The sequence below is a fragment of the Humulus lupulus genome, chromosome 7, assembly GCF_963169125.1.
Source record: "Humulus lupulus chromosome 7, drHumLupu1.1, whole genome shotgun sequence".
Classification (NCBI taxonomy): Eukaryota; Viridiplantae; Streptophyta; class Magnoliopsida; order Rosales; family Cannabaceae; genus Humulus; species Humulus lupulus.
The window spans coordinates 55,783,153-55,800,350 of NC_084799.1; positions in this window are offsets into that span (position 1 = coordinate 55,783,153).

The window sequence follows — 17,198 nt, forward strand, 5'->3', positions numbered from 1 at the left end:
TGGATTGAATGGGGCGGGAAATACAACCTGAGCTTTTATGGAGGCTGTGATAAGGCAGAACGCCATCTTTTCCATCACCGGATATCTAGATTCGACTTCGAGAAGCCTCTTGCTAATGTAGTATACCGGCTTCTGAGATCGGTCCTCCTCACGAACCAGCACCGCGCTGGCTGCATCTCCCGTTACAGCTAGGTAAAGAAAAAGAGGCTCTCCTGCTGTGGGCTTGGATAACACAGGTGGCTCAGCTAAATGTGCTTTTAGGTTGAGGAAGGCACGCTCACATTCATCAATCCACTCAAATTTTTTATTTCCCCGGAGCAGGTTATAGAATGGCAAACACTTATCGGTTGACTTGGAAATGAACCGATTAAGGGCTGCCATCCTTCCTGTTAGACTTTGGAGGTCTTTTCACGACAGGGGTGATGGCATCTCGAGTAGCGACCTGATTTTATCAGGGTTTGCCTCTATTCCTCTGGTGTTGACTATGAAACCCAGGAATTTTCCTAACGCAACCCCGAAGGTACACTTTTAGGGGTTCAGCTTCATGTCATACTGTCTTAAAATCTTAAAACATTCCTTCAGATCAGGGACATGGTTATCGGAAGTTTTTGACTTGACCAACATGTCGTCAACATATACTTCCATGTTTCTCCCGATTTGATTAGCAAACATCATATTGACCAATCTCTGGTATGTCGCTTCTGCATTCTTCAGCTCGAAAGGCATAACCTTGTAACAATAAACGTTAGTTGGGGTCATGAAGCTAGTGTGTTCCTGGTCCACAGGATTCATGGCAATCTGATTATAGCCCGAGTACGCATCCATAAAGGACATGAGCTCATGCCCCGCAGTGGCATCTACCAGTTGATCAATCCTTGGCAAGGGGAAGCAATCTTTGGGGCAGGCTTTATTCAGATTGAAAAAGTCGATACAGGTCCGTCACTTCCCATTGGGCTTTGGGACCAAAACAGGATTGGCGACCCAGATCGGGTATTTTTCCTCGCGAATAAAGTCGCACTTTAAAAGTCGAGCTACTTCTTCTTCTAGGGCCTCAGCTGGTGTCGTGCCCAGGCTCCTTTGTTTTTGGGACTTCGCAGGCATGTTCTTGTCCAAGTTGAGGGTGTGCATGATGACACTTGGGCTGATTCCTATCATGTCTTCGTGAGACCAGGCGAACACATCTAGATCTCCTATAGAAAACTCAACAGCTCCGCTTTCCTCTTATTACACAGGTTTTTCCCGAGCTTTACCACCTTCGAGGGGTCTTTCAGGTCGATGCTCACCTCTTCGATGGCCTGGAGCTCGGATCTATCTTCGCCTATCCTGAGGTCGATATCATCATTCAAGGTGATCCCCTCCCCATTGGCTTCTTGAGGTTTTTCTATCTCAGTAGTAGGTCCTACTTCCTGAGATTCCTCATCCCCGCTTTGAATGGTCATCGTCTGCCGCCTGGGTCATGATTTTCCCTTCATGGAAATGCTATAGCATTCCCTGAAAGCGAGCTGATCACCTCAGACCATACATATCCCCGTAGAGGAGGGGAATTTGACTGCGAGATGGCAGATAGAGGTTATGGCCTCAAATGCCATCAACGTAGGTCAACCCAGAATAGCGTTGTAGGTAGTGGGACAATCAATAACCACAAATTCAAGGAGCTTAGAGATAGTTCGGGGCCCCTCTCCTAAGGTTATTACTAGCTTGATTGTTCCTATCGCTGCTGACTCTTCTCCGAAAAATCCATATAGCATCATGGAGGTGGCCTTCAGCTCGGTGACAGACAATCCCATTTTCTCCAGCGTAGACTGGAACAGCAGGTTCACCGAACTCCCATTATCGACTAGTACCCTCCTAACAATCCGGTTGGTGAGTTGGGCAGTTATGACTAGAGGATCGTTATGGGGGAACTGGACGTGACTTGCGTCCTCCTTGGTAAAAATGATTGGTTGCCTCTCCAATCGCTACTGTTTGGGTAGATGTTACTCCGGGACGAATTCCACTCCGTTATGAGCCTTCAACTCATTGGCATATCTCTTCTGGGCACCTTTGCTCGTGCCGGCCAAATGGGGGCCTCCGGAGATTGTGGATATCTCTCCTCCTATTACAGGAGGTGGGGTATCCTGACTTATTCGGGGCCCAGGCTGATTTACCGAAGCTTCTGGAGCTAGCTGACAAGTAAGAACTCGGTTCCGCGCATATTGAGCCCAAGGTCTAGCTCTGATGAGTGTCTCGATCTCATCCTTCAAATGCCTACAATTGTCAGTGTTGTGGCCAATGTCATTGTGGAATCGACAGAACTTGGAAGGGTCCCTATTAGCCTTCTGGTGTTTCAAAGGCTCTAGCCTTTTCCAGGGGAGGTGGGCAGAGTTTGCTAGGAAAATGTGTTCCCTAGTGTTTGTGAGCTCGGTATAAGCAGCGTAGACTGGCTTAAATTTTTTCACCGGCTTGTTCTTCTTCAGACCGTGTTGGCCTCCCTCGCTACTCCCTTTTCTCTTACCTCCACCCCCTTGGTTATTTTGTGCAACAGTTTGAGTCATTTTTACGACATCCGTTTCCACTCCAACGGGCTAATAAAGGGTTTGGCTGGTTCTTGCGACCGACGCTCACGCCTCTTCCAGGTTATCCATTCCTGGGCCTTGTTCAGGAATTCATCCACGGTGCTGACACCTCTTCTCTGTATCTCTTACCATAGCCCGCCTCCAACGAGGATTCCAGTCCTCAAGGCCATATGCTTAGAACTATCGTCTGCTTCCCTGGCTCGAGCCGCGACATTTGCGAACCTGCTCAAGTTCAAAAGTTCCCCAGGCTGTTGCTTCACGTTCGCCAGGGTGTCAGCTTTGACGCAGGTAGCTTGAGAAGCTCGGAACGCCCTCTTGAAGTTAGTAGAAAAATTCTTCCATGAGCTGATGGAATGCTTTTTACACTACTTGAACCATTGCCTAGCTAGCCCAGTCAAGGTGGAAAGGAATATCAAACACCTCAGCTCGAGGCCGATGTTATGGGCCATCATCAGGGTGTTGAGCATACCCAAATGATCCGACGGGTCTCCGTCTCCATCGAACTTAGATAGGTGGGGCATCTGGAAACCCGGGTATGTTGTGGCTGCTATGATGGGGTCGAAAAGCTCGAGTTCGTCCCCCGAGTCATACTCGTCTTTCTCCTTTTATGACAAGAGCTTCTTTATCAGATCCTCCATCTGAGCTAAACACTCTAGGGTTTGGTCCTTAATCCCTTGGTTGTTCTGGGGCTGTTCAACAGCTCCAGTTCCATTGTACGCATTAGGCGGGTTACTGTCCCTCCAAGCTTGAGCTTGGTTAGGTGGGACATTCCCACTGTCACGTACTTCGAAAGGACCATCCCCTCGGTGAGCATGACTTCCATTTCTAGTTGGATCCTCACCCCCAGCAGCGAGCTCCAAGCTTTTCCAATGGGAGTTACTGGACCGGGAGCCACCGAAGTGGAAGATCCGGTGGAGACCTCCGTAATCGCTTGAGTTCTGCGCAAAGCCCTCGGACGCAGTTCTTCGCCAACAGGTAATTATACGAATAAGTTGGATGGATTAGTGCTAATTGGTGAACCGTAATATGAAAATAACTATATTTTAGACTGGAGAAACTAATATTATGGGAAGATGATCACTCCTTTCTTTTGAGGTGGTTCGAAGGTTAAAATCCCTCTAGTCCACCAAGCAATATTATTCATATCTCTTGACTATTTCTTACAGAGTGTTTCTTTACAAAAATATGCCAACCCCTTGCACTACCCAGGGTCTTGGTATTTATAGGATGAAGATATCTGGGTTGGCAATGGGGTCATCCCGTGATCTCTTTATCCTTCACGTCATATCTGTGACACTAATGATTAATTCCTAAACATTGCAGTGAAGTGTGGTCTAATCAATAGGTAAGGAGGGATAATGGGTCGCATGGCCCAAATCAGGTGTGGGATGTCTGAACACGCACGTTTATACTGCGTGTCCGAGAATTTAGGAATAGAATCACTACAAGAAAAAATAGTATTCATAACACTTAAAAACTACTAACCGGGAATATTGATAACGCTTCTGAAAATGCTAACATAGCCCCTGTTATTAAAAGTCCTGTCTTTTCTATAACAGTATTCGAATGTTATGTTTGATGTTATCTTAAACTATTCAATAACACATTTTTAGTTGCTATAATATTCAAATAATAACATTTAGTTAGAGTATTTAGTTATAAATTTGAAGTTTAATCTTATACTTTTTGCATAACACTTTTCAACTGTTATGTTTGATTATTTTAGTAGCGTTTTTAGTTTGTTATATTATATAAATCATAACAATTTGTTACGCTTATAATATGTTTCTAAATCATCACATATTAAGGTTTTTTATTGTGATAAGGATACTTATAAGTTTTTTTTAATTAAAAGATTTTCATTATTGTATTTTGATAAAAAAAAAATCAAAATTAATCATAAAATGTAATTCTCAATAGAATGATAAACCATAAGTATTACATTAAACAATAACTAATTCAAACCATGAATGTGTCTACTTCATGAGATCTTAGTTCTAACTTAAGTTTGAAAGCATAACATAATAAAATTTTATAATCTTGAACATTTTTTACTTCAAAAATGAAAAACAAAAACATTACAAGATACACAAAAGTAAACTATGCATGAAACTTGCTCCATCCTTCAATTCATCATCCTTTGTGCACTTGTCTTTGTTGTGAGTCCATTTTCTTAGCTACAACAAAATTTAAATAATTAATGCTTCAACTTAAAGTTAATAGTAAACTAAAAGAGTACATAAAAAAAGATAATTAACTAATTATGACTCCATCGGCTAGCCATGCAATTATACTACATATAACATCTTCTATAGTAGACATAACTGTTGAAGGCCTCCACAGAAATGCATCATTCTTTCTCACAAGATCTATCACCACTTTCATAGCACTAGGCTCAAGAGTAACATGGTGAACCTCATCCTTTGGGTCTCTTGAAATAAAATAGCCATTTGTAATAATTTCTCCAGAGCCAATCCAATCTAATATTTTGCATTTGGAGCCAAATGTGTAGTTCTGGACACTCTAACAATATATCAATAAAACAAATTCAGCAGCAGTAAATGATTTTATATTGAAAATTATATGTTTTAAATTTTATCATTTTCACATAATTAGTATCATAATTACCTAAGTGGAATGAACATGAAATGGTAACCAACAAAAAGCAAAATTTTGATAAGCCTATGTAATGGTAAATACATAATTATATCAAACAAAATATGATTGAATTGTTTATAAACCTAAAAGGTACACATCGAATAGTAGCTCACTTCCATTTTAACACACCTAAACAAAAATACAAAATAGCTCTATCTCGATTCTCCACAAAAGATTTACATAACTTCACCAAGCCAATCACAAGCAAAAGGTTAAAAGTTAAAGCAATCATAAAAATAATAAAATAAAACAAGAAACAAATCGAGTGTTGTGGAGAAGTTCAAGCAAGAAATAATGGAGTTTTTTGAGATGACAGATCTTGAATTGATGACCTATTTTCTTGGAATGGAAATTAAACAAAATGACTATGAAGTCTTCTTTTGTCAGAAGAAATATGCTAAGGAGATTCTGAAAAAGTTTGAATTTGAAGAATGCAAAGACATGAGCACTCCAATGAACTCAAGGGAGAAGCTATTTAAGGAAGATGGAACTGAGAAGATTGGTTGCTTGATCAATCCACTGCTAAAGCAGAATTTGTTGCTGCAACAACAGTTGTTAATCAAGCTTTGTGGCTGAGATGGGAAGTTAGGAAGACTGAATTATTTGTAGAACAAATTTTGTGATGCTATAGGCTCTAACCACGAAATGAACTTATAAAGAACTTACAAGACAAAGTCACAAAAAGTAAACTTGGATGCTCTCAAGCAGTCAGTTGGATGCACAATATCAAGCCTGACAATATAATTCAAGATATATATATGTATATATACATGTATATAAGAGGCATTTACAAGAATTTGAACCTCACACCACTCACACAAGCAGTCACTTACAACTTGAGTTAGCCTCAAGTGGCATATATATATATATATTTATAAGGAATAGTTTTCCTTAGTCCCAGATAGGGGTTAGCCAAGGTAGAAACATCATAGTAAAAACAAAACAAGTTTTCTCATTTCAGAAAGAATAGGAAATTAAGTGCCAAGGATTACACTGCATATGTAAATTGCTAAAAAAAAGTATGTACTAGTTTATGGGATATATTTTTTTATCCAACGGTTGGTAAAGAGGAAGTAAAGGGAAAAGCAGACATAAAGAGTAAAATGGGCAGTTTGGTTGGAGAGAAAAGAGTGAAAGAGACAAGAAAAGTGAGACCTGCAATTTTTCTTTCTCCAGAAAAGGGGTGAGAACTTTTTGAAACAAGTGTGATACAATATTTCTATTTTGCCCTACATACTAAAGTTACCCACATACCCCTCTATTACCTATATTCTATTATTTGATCACTTTACCCCTCATTCTAGTTGCTTCTCAGGATGCAGTTTTATACATAAACCATTTAATGAAATGACTAATGAACAATATAGGAACTCCCCACATGATTTCTATATACTCAACAGAATAAAATTCTACACACTGCCATCAAAAAGTGTATTTTAGTAACAATGCATGCACAACATTTCTAGTCCCTTGATATGAAGAACCATATCTCATATCATATCCCATATCATATCTATACATGTATAGTGTATGTGAGAAAAGAGACATATTCTCAAAATTTGTTTCCACTCTCTCAATCACCAAATAAAGCAAACAGATAAGAATCTAATCCAAAGATACAATAAACTAAACGTACCTTTCTAGCAAATGCTCCAGCACTGATAGATTGAGGATAAGCAAGATTTTTGAGGATCTTGACAAGTTCTGCTGATTTTTGTCTGCAAAAAGAAAATTACGTTAAGTGCAAAATCTTTCCACCATATTATGTAAAACAATTTAGTCATTTACATGAGAAAGAAAACACATTATGTGAAAACCAACTAGGTAAGTAACATGATAATAAGATAATTAGATAACTAGTTGTTGAATAAAAATATGTAGATTGATGGACAGAAATCCAATATTACTTGACAACATCATTAGTTCCTGTAATTTGTTGTATCAATTTAGAGATATTTCTTTCATGGCGAACATAATCCTGAAAAGAAATAACATTATGTGAGAAAATAAATATTTAACATATCAAAAAGAACATTAAGAAGAAAAAACACGAGATATGCTTAAAAATGACAATCATACATAGCAATAACTGTGGAATGATAAGTAAGAAATTTAATATACAGTAACATCCATGTTTACGAAATCCAGTTAAATCTCATTTGAATTTAGTGTATAAATACATTCTTTCAGTACTATATATTTAAAACAGATATAAATATGAATTACAATATAGAGAGCAAACCTTATTTACATTCAATCATAATGCCTTGTTTCCTTCATCCAAGTCTTCCAACTTTTTTAATCTTTCCCGCTCCAACTTTAGTGCAACTTCTGCAGCTTTAGTAATGTCACTTACCACCAATAGCCCATTTCACGCATCAGATAACAGAAAAATTCTTAAAAGAGTACAGAGAACATCAATAAACTGAAGAAAAAAAAAAAAAAAAACAGAGGGGAATACAGTGGAGTGTCAAAAATGAACTATTTCCAAAACCTAGCTGATCTTTGTGAAAACTAGGGCTAAACTAGATTTTTAGATAAAAGGGCAAATGATTATATCTATAGATCAGTACAAGGTTGCTATATTTGCCTGGTCGCCAAATTACCTGCTGATGTTGAATTTATTGGTTTTTCAAATTCAGATTCCTTGGTTTTGGCTTTAGTTTGCAATCCTAAAGCTTCCTTCTGAACAGTAGCCTGGCTTGACGCTTCATTGGCCTCCCTTTCAGCAGCCTCTTTTGTTTCTCTTCTCTGAGCTTCCATTGCAGCCCTATTTTCTTCTTCAGCTCTGAGTTTTGCCAGCATCAGAAAATACTTTTATTACTAACAATAGCATAAAACCAAGATAATATACCAAAGTGCATTAAGATTATATCAGAAGAATATGTAAGAATAATAGAGGACTGTGAGAACCATCTTTAGACATCTACCAAAAGAAATGAATAATCTGGGCAAAGTCAACAAACCTCAGCTTCTGCTTTGACTTTTTCTTGGCGGAGTTTTTCTTCTAGGAGAGCTTTCTCTTTTCTTTTGGCCCATACATAAGCTGCATCACTTCTTATTTTCCTTTCTTCTATCTGGGACCTGAGTTCATGGTCCCTTTGGAGAGCAGTCAAGTGATTATCAAGTGCTTCGGCACTACAGATGATGGCCCAAAAATTAGAAAGCAGAAAGTCCAAATCTGACTTAAACAATAAAAAAGAAGAAGGAGATGAGAAATTATTAAAATTCCAGGGAAAAAAAATATCAAAAGCATGAGCACTTCAATGGGAGGCGGCAAAAAAAAATACAGCATTATTAACAAAGGAATTGCAGTCTTACATTTTTCGTTGATATTGGGTATCAAGCTTTCTCTCATTTTCACGCCTTGCTTCTCCATACTTAATAACTCGAAGAAATGCAGAAGAAACCTTTTCATTTTCACTCATCAGATCTGACTCTATTGTAAAAATTTTGTTCCTAATCTCATCCTGTTTATTGAGCCAATTAATATTGTCATGCACCAAGTAGGGAATTCTACGACCACAATAAGAAGAAAAATTTGTAGGGAAACCCTGGAGCTCGAGCATGTAGCCAAGGTATGAGATACGCTCTTCAAGAGATATGTGCCCTAGTTATTCATAATACTAATTGAATAATTAAACATTTTGCAACAAAAATTATGCACAAATTCTACATTAGACGAAATATCATCCACTAGATAGCTACAGACCTTGACCCCAAGCTAATGTTCACTGGTTAGCTCCATCAAACCTCCTTCCACCAATCCTGTTTCTTCCATCAAGTATGGCTGAATTTCAAGTGCTGACTCATTCTCAGAGTCGTCATCTTCACTAAGAGATAAATCAAGAAAATACAAAGTATTAATAGAAACTAGCGAGATCTCTATCAATCAATGCGATATCACATACCATAGAAATATCATAGAAGTCTGTCATGAATACACAACAGCTGAATAAAGCTTTCGATGACAGAATAGGGATGCAAAACTTGAATTGGTAAATGGAATATAAGTAAAGGAAAACAATCAAGGCCAGTTAAATGCATACCTAACATAAAGGTCGTTAAAATTAAACCTATTAGCAGAAAGGGAGCTTCTGTCTTGAGCTTCCTCATATGCATTGTCAATGTCATCCACCTCATCATCGAGAACACGCATTACAAATGGCCTAGAACTTCTTTCTACGCTCTTCACATTTGAAAGTTGACTATACAAAATTTACAGTTGAACGCTTAGTTAAACAGAAAAACACATATGCACCAAGCAGTTATCTAAATCACACACATACATACACGCACCCTTTCCCCACCCGAACCCCACCTAATTAACACACTAGACCAGATATCAATTCTATTAAGTTATTAAGTTTAACAAGTCATCACACTTTTTTTAGTACTGGTTCCTCTTGATAAACCCTAATAGGCAGAAAACTTGAACATTTTGCTATAGAGAAGAATCAAACTACAGTTCTCATGGAAGCAAATCATGAGCCTAATTTAAATGCAGCAATAATTCATGAATTTTAATTTAGAAAGATAAACTAGTTAGTTGACAATATAGATAACAAAGTAGAGAATTGATAGACCAATCTTTAAAGGTCATGTAATTTGAAAGCTCATAATAAACATATGCAACAGCAGCATAAGCAGCATCTTTCAGAAGCAGCCATGGAGTGATTTCAGTAACTGGTGTTGGGCAACCATTCATTGCTTCTTGAAGGATTGAAACCACAAAAGAACCTAAAAGCTAAGAAGTAGAAATCTAAATCAAAGAAGTAGATAATTATTTACTCAGCCAAAAGAAAAGGTAAGTTATTTATTCAACAGAAAACAATTTGGGCAATTACATAACAATAAAAACCACCGACCTCGCTATGGTTATGAAACAAAACAATGTACAAAGCCTTAGTACAAGGCCTCAATTTTTCCGTCCACTGAATCATATCCTGCTCGTGATGAAATGATTCAGGGTTGTGGTACAACTCCTCCAAATCATGAGGAGTTAAAACAAAGTACCTGTAGAAATATAAATTGACAATTTAAATGAAACAATATTGTTCAAATTGCTTGTCTGCAACAATCATAACCATTGTACTTTCTCAACAAATGCTTAAGGTAATCAGAAAACTATGAACAAATTCAGAAATTCAATCAAACTAAAAGTAATTAGAATAAAAATATATCCTTTGGCTTTATTACCAAACAACATAAAAAATGGACCAAACAGTACCAGGTCTAATGAAGAAAAAAATTCAAAAAGAAAAGAGAGAGAGTACTCACCATGAGACAAGAGCAAAAGCTAGGCCTAGCCTCGCACTGAGCGAGAGCCTCCTCTGCTGGCTTGCGGACGCTTTCGTCGCCACTCAATGAATTGGTCAAGAACGAGTATATCGCTGGGAGGTCCGATTTTGATAGCGTCATTACAAGTGAGCTTTCGAATCAGTGATTATCTGATATTAAATTGCAATATTAATTAAAAAAAATACCTCACATAGACAAACGAGGTTAGAGTACTCTTGCCTGGGTTTTTGCTTCTAGCAGGAGAAATTCCGTGAGGGAGAATCGTGTGAGGGAGAAGGAGGAGTTAGAGAAGGAGCAGCAAGACTTGCATGAGGGAGAAGGGGGAGACTGAGCAGCAAAAATCGCGTGAGGGAGAAGGAGCAGCAAGAATCGTACAGATCGTGGTGATCCAGCGGCTCAACAGAATGGATTAGAGACATAGTATGAGAGAGAGTGAGAGAAGGAAAGATAGTCGAGTCTGAAAGAGAGGGGCAGAGGAGGAAAATGGGTTATACAAAATTTTCATTAGGCGCTTCTTTCTATTTTATTTGGCACCTAAATTGGCTGTGAAAAAATAAATTAAACGTGTATTAATAACGCTTTTTAATATGTGTTATTTTTTACTGTAATATATACTCAAAATTGTTGTAGTGAATAGACACGTGATGTTTGATATATTCACGTTTATATTGCGTGGTTGACTTTATAGGGGTTCGGATGTCAGATCTCTGTAGTATCACGAGCTTAGTGTGCCGCCAGCTCGTGACACTCATACTTCTGCTACACGATGCCTCCGTGTAGCAGTCAACTCTCTAATCAGCTCGGGTTGGACAGAAGGGGGCTCGTAACACACAGCTCCGGGTGGACGATCTACACGTGTCAGATCGAATTAGGCCCTTTTCTAGCTCGCCAATATGTGTGGATATTTAGGGCGTACACAAACAATTAAATAAAATGAAAAAACTTTTAAAGAAAATAAATTACTACACTTAACACTTAAATAAAATAAAACACAAAATTTTAATAACTAAATTTTTTTTTGGTGCAGTACAAGAAGATGGTAGAGTATTACAGTGGTATTACATAGATTTCTTCTATGTATATTATGTATTTGAACTATTACAGTGATTTACTGTCTTGGTATAGGCATTGTATTTAATTAATTAAAAGTGGTGATAAAATATGGGGTCGTACAAATAAACATTGCCCTAACATTGTATACTATTACAACTGTTAGTTTGTACTTAAATTTTAATAGGGTAGAGTAATTTGTTTAGTATACATTATTTTTTTGTATTTTAATTAATGTTATTTGAAGTTTGTGATTTTCTTTTTGTTATAGGCATTGCGTTTCATATATTTAAAATGGTGATTAAATATAGGGCAGTAACAATAAATTAGAGACAACTTATTTATAGGGCTCAATGTATAAATATTTGCAAGATAGGTGTAACATTGAACAACCTAATTTGTTTTAGATGCATGCTTGAGAGATGCCTTCATGTCAGAAGTAATGCCATACGCATGTGTTGTAGCATTTCACTACAAGAAAAAACAATATTCATAACATACTAAATGGCACATTATTACAAAAACGCTATAGTATTAACTAAAAAAAGGGTGCTCATTTTATTTGGTTATCCCGCCAAATCTGTTACCAGAGAAAATTGCTCAGCAAAACCCAAAAAACAAGAGAACAAGAGAGTACTTAATCCACACAACTCAAACCTCTTTCTTCTCTCACGATACAGCCACCCACCCTCTTCCTAACAATTCTCTCTAGGTCTATCACTCTCATTTCATCGATTCTCTCCAGCCTCCACGAGAGAGTGCTCAAACCACACGACGTCGTTCTCCTCCACCGGTGGTTAGATCGGTCTACTCCAACCTCATGAAGTCACTCTCCACCCCATCGACTCGACTTAGCAAACATCAAAGGTACTCTTTCTTGTCCCGACCTCACTCTGGTAATGGTGGCCTGCAATTTTGATTCATAGTATATATATATTAGGGTTTCTTTTATCTTCTATCTAAATCACATTTCTAAATTCTCAAACATCCACCCCAGGTCTCTTTTCCACTATCTCCCTCGCTTCTGAACTATCTCTATCTCGAAGTTCTCCTGACTCCACTCCTCTGTCCATCTCATCATCATCCTCACTAGGTCTGTGGCACCCTCTACCTTGGAGGTACTCTTGCTCGGCTTTGGTGTGCATCACATTGTCTCCGGTGGTGGTGTGCTCTATTTTAGACAGTGTAATTGTATATTTCCTCTTCTTGTCAAGGGTTTGATGGTATTGATTGTTTGATGTTTGTTTTTTTGTACTCATGGTTGTTATTTCTATTTAATGTCTCTTGTTCTTAATCAGGTTGGCCCTTATCATGATTTTGTAAATATGAGTTGCTTAATTTTTGTTTTGACAAATTTTGGTTTTCATTATATATGTGTTAGGTGTGGCTGTTTGTGTTTTCGTAAAATGAATAAGTTTTTTGGTGTTTTGGATCATATGGGTTATTCATTTGAGTTTAGTTTGGTTTTGGTAGAGGTTAAGTGCATTTATTTTTGCTTGTTTGTTTCTCTACTCATATTAATTCCAAATTCTTTGACTGATTATAAGTTTTATTAAATTCAAACTGGTTGTTTGGTTGAAGAAGGATTTCATCTTTCAGGTCTTTTAAGTGTAGTTAGTTATAAACTCTTTACTTATTTCTAAATCTAAATATAATACATGGTGTTGACTTTAGTTTTCTGTGTTTATGTAAAGGACAATTAATTTTTCACCTCTGTTTCTTTAAACATATGTAGCTATTTAGTTTTTGCAGGAATACTAATTTGAATCTTGCTTATGACTAATTTAATATTAATATGCTATAGGCTATTAATCCAACACTTCTTAAAAGTGAAATTATTCTCAGAATTTTTGTTCATTTAATATTAATATGCTATAGGCTATTAATCCAACACTTCTTAAAAGTGAAATTATTCTCAGAATTTCTATTTTAGGAGTTATTTTTTCTTATTTTGGGGTTTTTTTACTAATGAGAGGATTGATGATGAGATAATTTTTCTGTATTTGTAATGTGTTTGTGAATGCGAAAGGATGTTTATACTTCTGAATTGTTGCATTGTTTGGGAATTAATTTTGTGTAAAGGAGCAATTGTTGATTTTTTTTTTTAGTAGAAGCAACTGTTAAGTTTGGATGACTGATTAACTGGCACTGTTAAAGTTTTATTTGTTTTAAAAACTTATTCTGTTAAAGCCATACAAATTTCTGTTAAGCCCCGTTTGATAGCCATTTATATAATTGGTAAGATATGAATGTGTATATATATACACTATGTCAAAATAACGTGTTGTTTATATTCATTAAATTAAATCAGAGCTTGGGTTGATTGTCTAAAAATTTGGATTTGTGAAATGTTTTATTCAATATCTACGTGTCTTTGAGTGAAGCCCAATTAGTTGTGTTTCTTTTGGTTTGTGTGAATGAAGTTTATTTTTTCTATTTAGTGGCTATAGTTTAGGTGTTTATTCAGATCTATTTAATACTTTAAATTTTATTAACTAAAAATACCCAACTGTTGTTGAAGTCATGTGAGTGCCATGGCCATTTTAATCTCTTGGGGATAAATACTCCCATGTATTGGTTCTGTTTATAGGCTTATTTTTTTATGTCGTGAATCCATTTATGAATATGTGAGCACCAACAATTTTTGTATTGTAGATTGTATGGTTAACCTCATCTCTTTGCTGGCAGGTACCTCTCTAGTATGATGGGATTGGAGGCATGCGTTTGTCATTAAAGCTTTCTGACTCTAGCCAAACACCTACAAAGGTATATGGATTAGTTTGAGTTGTAGTATCAATTATAGTTGTTCTTTCACTAATATCTGCATTAGAATCAATGGTTTTTTTTGTGCATTTTTAGATTCTTGAATTCATATCAACTCAAAGAAAGCCTTGGATTACTGCCAATACTTTACTCACTTTTTCAATTTCTAATGGTTTATATATAAATAAGTCAATCATGAACTCTTCCATTACTAATATAGCTTAGAAAGTTATAAAAGGTAAAATGTTTCAATGTAAGTTGGAAGAATTCAAAAACATATTTTGAAAATTTTCAAATATATACATGTATTTACTTCTGCATTTATGCCCATTCCATGTGTGTAATAACATTATTTTTTTTAATAAGCATCTTTATTTATTTTTTGTTGATTATTGATAGGATATGGACATATATAGATATATAGTAGCTCTTTTGGGGAAAGTTTTCCATTTGGTAAATTCTTGTTTACTCATTTGATTTTAATTATATTTAAAATTTAAATAATTATATTATTTTTAAAATTTGATATAAAAAATATTAATTCCTAAGTTAAACATAAATTTTATTATAATATTTTTATCTTATCAAAGTATTACACTTTAATGAAGGTTATGCTATAACTTACAAATAATTTATTATATTCTAAAATTAACAAATCAATGAGAATATTGTTGATTATGATTCTAATGCCAATATATAAGTCAAATAAATAACTTATTATGACTTTAATTGAATGTTATTACTTATGATTTCGATAGCAAACTATTTCGATTACCTGCGAGTTTGCTATTGTTTATTTGAAATGTATGTTTTTTTTTTGGAGGAATACATGCGAGTTCCAAATGCTGCTTGGATATTACATATTTAAATTTTGGTGTCTTCTGATTTTGAACATCAATGCCCGTGTGGAGTTGAGTGCCTAAGAACTAACAGTGTGACCAGGCCTTTTTTTTCCACCTATAACCGACACTTGGGCTTTTATTTATTTACGGAACAAGTAAATCAGGCCCATTAAAATAATGCCCTTTGAGTGCATTTAATATGGCCTTTGTTTCTGAGATATATACAGTAAACAGTACACACTTTCTAGTTGGCATAACCAGATTTTCATTTGTATAAGAGTGCGTAGTTGGTTTGGTGATACTGACAGTTTGATCAATAACAAAAATGAATACATATCAATTTTCCTTCCATTATTACTTCTGAGATGATGATTGCTAGGCCCAAAATGTTCGGCCCAAAAACCCTTTCCTCATTTATCAGATATTGAAAACGGAGCGTTTTGGCAAAGAGAAGTTTCGAAGGCAGAAGCTGTGGGTCAGAGGCGATCCGCGCCTCTGACCCCTGAGTGAGACATTCAAAGTCGGTATTTTTAGAGGGAAATTCAGTTATTTCTTTCCCCCCATTCTAGGGTTCGCTTGAACCAACTAACTGCTTTGCATATTTTGTCCTATAAATATAAGATTCGTAGAAGGGAAAGGGGTCGAATTTTGAACTGTCTTAAGCATCGGAGTGTCTTTCTTGCAGGTGATCCCGACGAGTCAAAGGCAAGTTTCATCACCGGAATAATGACTGTGCATCGTCCATTACTGGGAGAAGCCTCCACATATAGAAAGACAAATTGTTGCTCCAACAATTGGCGTCGTCTGTGGGAAACGAAAAACATTTTGGCCTTAGCCACGTCGTCGAACCAAGAAATCAAGATCCTCTACAAACCCAAAAATCATGCCACCAAAAGGCAACGGAGTTTCGGGCCCAGTCGCACAGAGCGTCCCTCCGGCGGACGTGAGCGACCAGATCGATAGGATGTGTCGCCTGTTGGAGGCGAGTTAGCAGCGGTCCGACGATGCAATCAAGACATTGGCCGAAGCCCAAGCTAAGCTCGAAGCTGAGATTGCTGAGCTACGCAGGTCCGCTGACACAACCCGCAACACCCAAGCCCACGACAATCTTGATTCTAGCAGATCTGAAGTTCTAATCGATCGCGTTAATTCCCGTCATCAAAACATGAAACCAGGTAATGAAAGATCCCAAGGCATCCCGCCATCCTCCGGGGCCGAAGAGCGACGAGCCCCAACCTCTGACATCCATGGGCGGGCGGAAGCAGAACCCACCGGACCCGCTCAGCCAGCAGCCGAAATCCGGCCTCAACGCACCACACCTCAAGCCGCTCACGATTCTCCCTCTGAAGGTCGTGTTCCCTTGATCCGGTTCTTGGAGAATTGGAAAGAAGACATGATGAGGGAAATGATGCAGAAGTTCTCAGATGGGCGATCAGCCTACGCCACCGAACATTTGGATCTAGTATCAAGAACCACTGAGAAATCGCCTTTCTCGGAATGGATTCAGAATGAGCCAAAGCCTCGAGACTTCATCATCCCTTCCTTGCCTGCGTTCAATGGAAAGGGAGACCCACTAAACCATTTATTCCAATTTCAACAGAAGATGGCATTAGAAGCTAATAACGAAGCCATTCAATGCAAAGTCTTTTCAACGACTTTCTCCGGGCCAGCTCTGTTATGGTTCCGACAATTAAAGCCCGGGTCACTCAACAGTTTTAGTGATCTCCGGCGGACCTTCTTACAGCAATACAGTGCGAACCGAGAGGCACCCAGAACAATGGCCGATCTCTATCGGATTGAACAAGGGGAGAATGAACATCCGAAAGCATACTTATAGCGTTTCATTGACCTCGTGCATCAAATCCACGATGTTGACCCCCTCACCGCAGCAAATCTCTTCGTCAAAAGCTTGTAGGTGGGATCTCTCCTACATGAGAATCTCACCATGACACCACCATACGACATGGCAGACGTGCAGACCTGAGCCGATGGCGTCTTCAGGGTCTTGGAATTCGAGAACGCGCACAGA